This window comes from Astyanax mexicanus, chromosome 18, assembly GCF_023375975.1.
Source record: "Astyanax mexicanus isolate ESR-SI-001 chromosome 18, AstMex3_surface, whole genome shotgun sequence".
NCBI lineage: Eukaryota > Metazoa > Chordata > Actinopteri > Characiformes > Acestrorhamphidae > Astyanax > Astyanax mexicanus.
This window is the reverse complement of record NC_064425.1, coordinates 22,505,160-22,515,349: the sequence shown is the minus strand read 5'-3', so window position 1 is coordinate 22,515,349 and position 10,190 is coordinate 22,505,160. Positions and strand designations below refer to the sequence as shown.

The following is a 10,190-nucleotide window of genomic DNA, read 5'->3' as shown; positions in this document are numbered from 1 at the left end:
CCAATAGCATTTTTGCATAGTATTTTGCATAGTCGTTTGTGCACTCAGTTTACTTATATAAAGATTGCATCTTTTTGTTTTATTTGCATTATTGCTGGTTTTTATTCATTTATGGCATTAATATGAAAGCCCCAGCAAAAGTTCTATGAGGAGACTCCACTGCTGTGTCACCTTTACCTCGTCCAATCACCGGCTTCTGTCTGTCTTTAAAAGATCTTTACTCACACATTTGCTTTACTAATTTCAGATCCTAATCTTTCAATATTTTCTTCTGTTCTTCCCACAAACACCAGTTTGGTCCCACTTGGTTGTGCAGGGGATTGACTCCACCCCTGCTTTCCATGTGTGTCAAGATCTGTGAGGATCCAGCTGCTGCAAGGCCCAGACTTTTAAATGCTTAACTTTGGGGTCTTCTGCCAAAAAAGTATTTTTATGTAAGTATAATATTATACTATTATACTTTGATATTATTAATATTCTAATATTATATTATTATATATTATATTACTAATATTAATATTGCTTTAATAACAATACTGTGACAGTTACTGTGCCTTTTAAAGCAGAAATGGGAGGAGGTAAACTGTTGTCTGAATATCTTATGTACATAAATGTGTTGTGTTTGTGAGATCACAAAAACTCACTGTAATTAGACTCTTTTTGCTAAATAGTCTTTAAATTTGAACTTAAAATACTGGAGGTTGTAAGTAGTGCATTCGCAACATTGACAACATAGAAATGAGTAAAGTGAAGTGAAAATAGAAATTTGTGATATTGGCCCTTTAATTTATAAATAACTTTCAGACAATCTGCCAATTATCTTCCAATAAGTCAAACAAGATTGACAGCAAAGTTCATAACCCTTTTATTTAGACTGGCAGCAAATGAAGAAAAGTCACGCTGTCGGTTAATCATCTAACATAGAACGTTCATAGTTAGACTGTAATGAGCTCAGTTACACCACAGGACACAGGGTCTCTCTCTCTCTTTCTCTCTCTCTAAATATATATATATTGAAAAAAAAATAAGAGAGCTCTTCAGTTTCTGAATCAGTTTCTCAGATTTTGCTATTTATAGGTTTATGTTTGAGTAAAATGAACATTGTTGTTTTATTCTATAAACAGCATTTCTCCGCAAATCCAAATAAACATATTGTCATTTATTTGCAGAAAATGAGAAATGGCTGAAATAACAAAATGCAGATGCAAGATGCAGAGCTTTCAGAGTTCATATTCATAAAGTTTTAACAGTTTTTAATCACAGTTTTCATGCATCTTGACAGCATTCTCCTCCACCAGTCTTACACACTGCTTTTGGATAACTTTATGTCACTTCTGGTGCAAAAATTCAAGTAGTTCAGCTTAGTTTGATGGCCTGTGATCATCCATCTTTGTCTTAATTATATTCCAGAGGTTTTCAATTTGGTAAATTTAAAGAAGAAAAAAATTTTAAGTGGTCCCTTTTTTCCCCAGAGCTATATATATATATACATATATATATATATATATATATATATATATATATATATATATATATATAATGCATTAACCTTTGCCAAACTTTGTGACCGAGTGAACATGCACAAGCAAGCACTATAATGGGGTCTTATTTTATCAACATCTCTGCATCTAAAATGCCTGGCTGTGGCTGAGTGAAGGGTTTCAGTGACGTCCTAATAATCATCTGCAGATGAGGGGCTTTCTCAACTGGTCTCAGCTAGTCTGGATCTCCTTACCAAGATGGATTTATCTGTGTGAGAGAGGAAGAGGAAGAGAGAAGAGAAAGAGAGAAAGAATACAAATACTTTCATTACCCTAGCCTCTCTTTACACATTACTGATGTGACTGAAATTATGCCTGCCATTTAATAGCATTATAACAATTAATATTAATCAATTCTCACTTGTACATTTTTAAAACAAGCAGAAAAAATATTTTGTAACATTTAATTTGTAAAGATGTGTGTGCATTTAACATTTCTCGCTTCACAGGGTCACACCAGGAATATGTTCTAGAAGGTCATTACAGCTCACAGTGGACAGTGCAGTATGAACAGGAGGAGCAGGAGACCCCACACAGGTTTCCAGCAGGTCAGTTCAGCGGTTTTTAGCTTCCATGGAAAATGGCAAATGTCATGGGACACGATACCCGTTAGTGACATCATGTGTTGATGCATAAAGTACTGTAATAAACTTTTTCGACTAAAGGCTAAACTTTTCTTCCCACTTAAAGACCAAGACTTGCAGAATTTAAAGGTTGCCATGTCATGTGTTCTATTTATATTTAATTCGCTCAAGCCCTTTCTAGAGAAATGCACACAAAAAGAATGACCCCCCCACATTCATCTTTACAATGCTGTGACTCACATTTTCAATGATTTTCAGTATTCACCCATGATCATAGCTCAGTTTTTTAAATGTGAAGGCCATAACATGATGCCCTTGAGCTGGTCTGAAAAAATGAAATTATTCATCCAAGGACACATAAAGCGCAGAGAAAAACAAGAACTTTCCTTTGATGAGAGTTTTCAGATACAGAGATGTTAGAGTTTGATTCTTTAGGCTTCCTAAAGCTTGTCTGACTTGTCTGGGTCAGACTAGCTGTAGCTTGATTTAGGTTGTGTCAGTGTGTCTTTGCTATCATAACGACGGGAAAAGTACGACTTGCGCAGCTCGAAACTTGCAAAAGGCAATAAACCAATCAGTGTTTCACAATTCTCTTTAAGTGCCAGGTGCACTCTTTGAATTTTGTTTATTGCTATTTTAGGGGCACAGCTACCTGGATGTGTCCAGCGTTTCTCAGCAGAGGAAACTGACCTGCTTGTTCACGCTTGTTCATTCTGTTTAGCAATATAAGAGCAATATAGGCAAATGCAAATACGTTACTTAGCAACCACCTAGCAACCACTTAACAACACCATAGTAATCCCTTCACAACCAATTAGCAAAACCTTAGAAACACTATAGCAATCACCACAGATACCATCTAGCAACACCCTAGCAAACACCTTAGCAACTGCATCGCAACATCATAGCAACCACCATAGCAACACCTTAACTACCACCTAGCAACATTTTAGGAACCACCTAGCAACACCATAGCAACCACCTAGCAACACCTTAGCCACCACCTAGCAATTGCGTAGCCACATCATAGCAACCACCACAGACACCATAGCAACACCTTAGCAACCACCTAGCAACACCTTAGCAACCACCTAGCAACTGCTTACCAACATCATAGCAACCTCTACAGACACCATAGCAGCACCTTAGCAACCACCTAGCAATGCCTTAGCAACCACCCAGCAACATCTTAGCACCCTCCTCGCAACTGCTTAGCAACACCATAGCAACCAGCATGGATACCATAACAATGCCTTAGCAACCACCTAGCAACAACTTAGCAACCACTTAGCAACTCCATAGCAAACAGTGGGAGCCATTTTAGCTGCAAAACCATATTGCTTTTCCTTTATGCACTTTTCTAGTTGTTGATGTAATTGTCTGCATAGCTGGCAAAAGCCACACACTATGGGTTTGTGCAATGCTGCACTGTGTCCATGTGTGCGTGATGGGGATGCACCTGTTTACAAATCACTGCCAAGATAGCAATGAACACCTGACTGCTAAATTCTGTCTAAGGTATATTCAGTCAGTGGTGCACCTGTGTTTTCCATTGCCTAGATAGCAATATATATTAGGAATTTACCTGAACACACCTGATTCCCAGATTACCATGCACATCGGCGTAGATATATTCACAAGCACCATTGCTATTTAAAAGATACTGGCGAGGTGTAAGATAGCAATGAGCATCGCAACATGCCTTGCACAGTTTGTAAGTGTTGCAAGTTCTCAAAAAATTAGGGTTAGAGCTTGATTTAGGATGAGGTTAAGATTAAGGCAAGGGTATTTTGTCTTATTTACAATGCGCCAGTGTGGCTTTTCATGAAAACAGTAATATCTCAGTATTAAGCCAAAACCACCTGTATTCCTCATTTATAAAAGAGCAAACTTGTTAGAATGCTGTTATTTGCTCTTAGGGGTCTTGGCAGGGGTGTATTTATCTGCAGTTGATAGTTGTTGTAGTAAATAATCGAAAAAGATATAATAAATATGAACTGCAAAAAAAAAAAAGTTCCGGTAAACCTTACATTATTGTAAAGTAAATTTGAATAGGCTGTTTTTTTATTTTATGAACAAATTGTGTGAACAAAAAGTGGAATATATTATTGTATATGGAATACATAAAATAACTTTCCTCTGACAATTTTAAGCAAAAAACGTTTTTTTTTTGCTTCTTAGCTATAATTTAGGGTAAATATATAATTATGTAAATATATGATAGTCAAATACAGTTTACAACTGCAAAACGTATACTAAACTAAATGCTATTTATGCTTTTTTATCTTTTTTGTTGCTGTTTTTTAGTTGTTTTTTTACAGTTATTAACAGTGTATAAAAAGTGTACCCTTATTCTTCTACATCGTCGCCATCGTCCCCTGAGAGCCTGAGAGGTCCTCCATATTTCTAGCTGAGTTTATCCTGTGTGTGTGTGTGTGTGTGTGTGTGTGTGTGTGTGTGTGTGTGTGTGTGTGTGTGTGTGTGTGTGTGAGAGAGAGAAGCGAGCAGCTAGGAGCAGTTCTTCATCATGTGGGCCTGAGGGTGAGAGGGTATTAGGGGAGAGGTGAGCAACAACTGTTGCCCCGGGTTACTAAGTAACCAGGGCGATTGCCTCCCTCTTAGAGGCCTCTCAGACAACCCTTCAGCTCCACATCCTCCACTCAGTGCTGAGTCTGCAGCAGGAAAGTAGATTTAATTACAGCATAAGTGACCCGATTATTAAGGAAAAATAATCTCCACTGCAGAACATCTTCTTCAGTACGCTGCTTAAATCCTGGAAATTGGTTCACCTGAGCATCATAAACTAAACCATTAAAATGTGGATTCGTCATCAGCTTCAGCCTTAAAATGATTTACCTCGGCTTTGCAATGACAAAATAAAAAAATACTAAATTTTCTTAATGACCTTTCACCCTTAGAACTTCCACCCATGTATTTTAGGACAAAGTTTTGTTTTTTAGACAAGGGTAGAAAGATGTCAGTGATTCAGATTAATTATTTACACCAGCAGATGTATAGTGTTGAAACTGTGTCATTGGGTGGTCTTGACAAGATGTTATAAAGTTTATTTTTATTTTGTACTAAAGAAAGGTCTTTTTTTTTTTTTAACCCATTTTGTCATAGGATATAGGCTTGCAAATTACCTAATTCCTACCCTTCACATTTTGTCACCTCAATGGTTTGTTAGAGAACACTGTGAAACATGGTGGTGGCAGCACAGCATCATGCTGTGCAGATGCTGCTCTTCAGCAGGGACAAGGAAGCTGGTGAGAGTTAATGAGAAGATGGATGGAGCTAAATGCAGGGCAATCCTGGAAAAAAACTGTTGGAGTCTGCAGAAGACTTGAGACTGGGAAGGAGATTCACCTTCCAACAAGACAATGACCCTAAACATACAGCCAGAGCTACAGAGGAATGGTTAAGACCAAATAATATTCATGTGTTAGAATGACCCAGTCATAGTCCTCATCTAAATCCCATTATTGATGTAAAAATTGCTGTTCATTTACATTTACATTTATGGTATTTAGCAGACGCCCTTATCCAGAGCGACTTACAACAGTGCTTCAAAGTTACTTAAGATATCCAAAGCTAGTTTGTAGACTAGGATCAAGAGATACATAGAGCTTAATCATGTTAAGAACCCTAGGAACCTTTTTTTTAATTATTTTTTTTTATTAGTTTAGGAACTCTTTGAAAAGATGTGTCTTCAGTCGACGTTTGAAGACCGTGAGTGACTCTGCTGTTCTGACAACCAGTGGAAGTTCATTCCACCACCTTGGTGCCAGCACAGAGAAGAGTCTGGATGTCTGTTTTCTGTGTGTTTTGAGTGATGGAGGTTCACAGACGCTCTCCATCCAACCTGGCTGAGCTTGAGCTCTTTTGCAAAGAAGAATGGGCAAGAATCTCAGTCTCTAGTTGTGCAAAGCTGGCAGAAACTTGCAGCTGTAACTACAGTGAAAGGTAGCTATACTAAGTATTAATACAAAGGGGGGACTGAATACCTTTGCACGCCACATTTTTTAGTTTGTTTTTAATAAAAATGTAAAAAAAAATATATATATTTCGTTCCACTTCACAATTATGTGCTACTTTGTTTTGGTCTGTTAAATAAATATTCAATAAAATACATTTACTGTATTTTTCGCACTATAAGGCGCACCAGATTAGATGGCACACTATCAATAAACGTCTATTTTCTGGTCTATTTTCATACATAAAGCGCACCAGATTACAAGGCACATTAGTTATTCAACACTAGTAAGGAACAGCGGTATCACCATTTTTACTTCAAATTCAGCAGGTCTGACCGCTGGGTGATGGTGGGGATGCAACTAGGTTAAGTAAAGTTAAGCAGTTAAGTGAACAAAACTGTAATTCTTAAATAAAAATCTTAAAATATTTCCTTTAAAGTCAAACGAGCGCTGGATGTTAATCTACACAGATTTCTGTCCTAAAAAATGTTGATTTGGGTGAGTAAATTGCTAGAGTTTATGTACAGTAAGCTTAGATTTCCAGATTTCCACTAAGGCTGGGTGCAGCAGCATTAGCATTAGTGGCTAACCACTAGTGCTAGGAGCATTTAGCACTAGTAAACGCCACCTGACAGCGATACCCTGAGTGTTCCGCTAAGCCAGGGTGATCTTAGCTACTGATTTGTCTCACGTGGATTGTTTTAACTGCTCCTTACAACCTGACTGGTAAAATTCATACATAAGATACATAAGCACTGGATTATAAGGTGCACTGACGATTTTTGGGAAAATTAAAGGATTATAGTGTGGTTTGTGGTTGTAAGGTGACAAAATGCGAAAAAGTTCCAAAGGGGAATGAATACTTTTGCAAACAACTGTATAAAGATTTAAAATCTGCATCACTGGGCTGTTTCTGATGATGATTGTGAATAAGTAAACAGTCCAAAGTGCTAACAAGCTAATTAAGGTCTGAGACGTTGGTGGAAGTTATCTGAGAGCTCTGAGGGATATTTCAAATATGTTTCTTTAAAAACTAAAATTGGCTCTGTTTGAAAAAAAAAAAACAGTAAATTGTATAATTGTAAGATAAATTTAACCACTTTGCCACCTCTGATTTACAGAGTACTTTGTTATTGCTCTAAATTTACATGATACTGTAGATGTGTGTGAGTGGGCTCAGTATTAAGATACTAGAAGTGGTCTTTTCTTCTCTTATCTCATTCTGTGTCTCAGTATGGAGGTCAGTGTGACAAAAACATCTTGAGTGCCAAACCACTCTAACAGGACATCTCTCTTCAGTTTTGTTTACTGACATTGAGTGCCCGAGAAGCACCAAAACAGGGTGTGCAAGAATTCTCACTGTGACCCTGAGACATTCCACTGACCACAAGATCTAACTACCATTCATCACCTCTATTTATACCTATTGCCACTGTCCAAAAACAAGCTTCTCCGTAATAGAAACTGTACTGTAGACAACACACAACAAAAGGTCTAAACCGTCTATCTGCTTTAGACTTTGGAGCTGGAGAGCAGTGTGCCACCCATGTGTCACCCATAGCCACTAGGGGTGTCACGATTTCGATATTTTATCAAAATCGGTCTAAATTCTGTCATGGTCTCGAGCCTTGAAGTCAAAAAGATGATCAACGATCTCTCCCTCTAAGGTACGCAAGCACGCGGGCACTACACAAATGCCGCAGCACACTGTAGCCAACGCCGCGGACATCGTGACTCCTCAAAGCGCAGCCCTTTCTCCAGAGAATGTGGACATTTTCATCTTCTTAAAGAAAAACTTGAAAATATAAAAATAACAGTTGTTTTGTCTAGCCTCAAATATGTTAATAATTTTGGTAACTTAAGAAGCATCTTTCTCTCAGATAAAGTTAATAACATGTCTTTGTTAAAGAAAAAAACTTGTCATTCTCAGGGACCAAGTCTTATTTTTCATGTTTAACAGTTATAGTAAGATAGAGTTCAGTTTGTTAAGGCTTTAATTGTTCTATTATTTTGTACATGACTGTTCCTGTGTTTTTTATTATTTATTTTGTTATGTTGCACATTGCTGTTTTAATAGTGCACACTGCTGCTACAAAAAAAGCCACTAGATGGCATTACATATATATCTTAATTAAATTATTTAAATTTGACCATTAGTGCCTAATGTGGTGTATTACAGATCACTTGTATCACTTTGCATCACTTATATCAAGCCCACCTTTTGAAATAAGATACTGTAAATGTGATGAATCAAACCAATGACTGACCATAGACTAATCTAAAACTGACATAGGCCTCTCTGCTGTAAAAAAAAAGAAAAAGCAAAATGTAGAAAAATGAATAATTTTAATGAACACTGCACTGACCAGTGCGATATGCATCAGGGACGTTTTGCATTGAACGTGAATGTGATTTTTGAGACAGTCAATTTTAGCTAGATGCCACCAAACACTGGGGGTAGCAATGAAGCAATGTCAAAGTCAGAGCCAGGTGCACTCTGACTTTGGCACATTTCTATTTCAGGGGTGCAGCTACCTGGAAGTGCCCTCAGCAGAGGAAACTGGCCTGCTTGTTTATGCTGTGAAGGTGTGCGAGCAGGTAATATACGGATTATAACAATGACCTATATTTTGTGTTGAAGTAAAATAATGTTATTTAATGTTGTATTCTGTATATTTTTGATGTACAGGGGTTGGACAATGAAACTAAAACACCTGCCTTTAAACCACAATAGTAAAGTTTTGGTGGAAACAGGAGAGTTGAGGTGCACATTGAATTCTGATTTGTGCAGCCGTGGTTTTATGTTTTTGGATACAATCCAGGTTAGCACCCGAACATCCCTTTCAGACAGCTTCCTCTTACAGCGTCCACAGTTAATCCTTTTGGATGTGGTTCGTCCTTCTTGGTGGTATGCTGACATTACCCTTGATACATCACAAAGACTTGCTGTCTTGGTCACAGATGCGCCAGCAAGACGTGCACCAACAATTTGTCCTCTTTTAAACTCTGGTATGTCACCCATAATGTTGTGTGCATGGCAATATTTTGAGCAAAACTGTGCTCTTACCCTGCTAATTGAACCTTCACACTCTGCTCTTACTGGTGCAATGTGCAAATTAATGAAGATTGGCCACCAGGCTGCTCCAATTTAGCCATGAAACCTCCCACACTAAAATGACAGGTGTTTCAGTTTCATTGTCCAACCCCTGTAAATGTTTGCTTAGCTGGCAAATGGCATGTCCATGTGTGCATAACAATCAGGGGTAGAGGGAGTGCTGAGGATGCTAACAAATGTTGACAATTCACTGCCAAGATAGCAATAAATGTATGACTGTTGACATCTCTCTAAGTTGTTTTCAGTCAGTGGTGCACCGTTGGTGTTTTTTGTTGCCAAGATAGCAATAAGCCAAGTAATGAAGCACGATGAAGCAACTATTTTAGTAAATTCCACAAACTTCAAAGGAGTCAAGGAAAAGATTTGAATAACGTTATTAACAGCGAAGGCCTGCAGGATGCAGGTTTGACTGAACGTCTCAAGTGATCTATAGAGTAATTGGGGGGCGGGATCAAATTTGTAGGGTCGCGGTCATGGAAGGCAAACAGCCAACATGTTGTGGATTAGAGTGGGTGGGTGTTATCTCTCCCTGACAGCTGAGAGAGGCAGGATGGAGCAATTAGATTATTGGCTGCTTGCGGATGTGAGTAGAAACACAATAGCCTGCAGGTGTGCTGTACCAAAAAAATACGCTCAGTCAAAACTGCTTTTTAACATGATGCTTTCACACAAACAAAAGCAGGTCTGTGGGACATGTAGAATGTATGATCTATACCCTAGTGCTTCTTTTTCCTGTCTTTTGTAAGTAGCACATTCCTAGTATACTACATTGGGTATGAAAATATATTTGAATATACTGTACTACAATTTTTAGAAGTGTTACCAATTTACTTTTGATTTTTTTTTATTAGTAGTAGCAATTTCATTTACTAGATACATTTTACTTTAAATGTTGTTTTTAACACATCTTGCTAAAAATGTACAAAAGTATATTTAGAAATAAGTATTTTAGAAGTATATTGAATTACATTAAATT

At 37.6% G+C, this 10,190-nt stretch overlaps 1 long non-coding RNA gene across 1 annotated transcript; it reads left to right on the top strand.

The window, feature by feature from the left end:
* The first annotated feature begins 208 nt into the window (after window positions 1-208).
* LOC125782643 (uncharacterized) lies at window positions 209-8,710 on the top strand. The gene is made up of 3 exons (XR_007425364.1): window positions 209-434; window positions 1,991-2,089; window positions 8,623-8,710. It is a non-coding gene; the product is annotated as an uncharacterized LOC125782643 (long non-coding RNA).
* The last annotated feature ends 1,480 nt before the right edge of the window (window positions 8,711-10,190 follow it).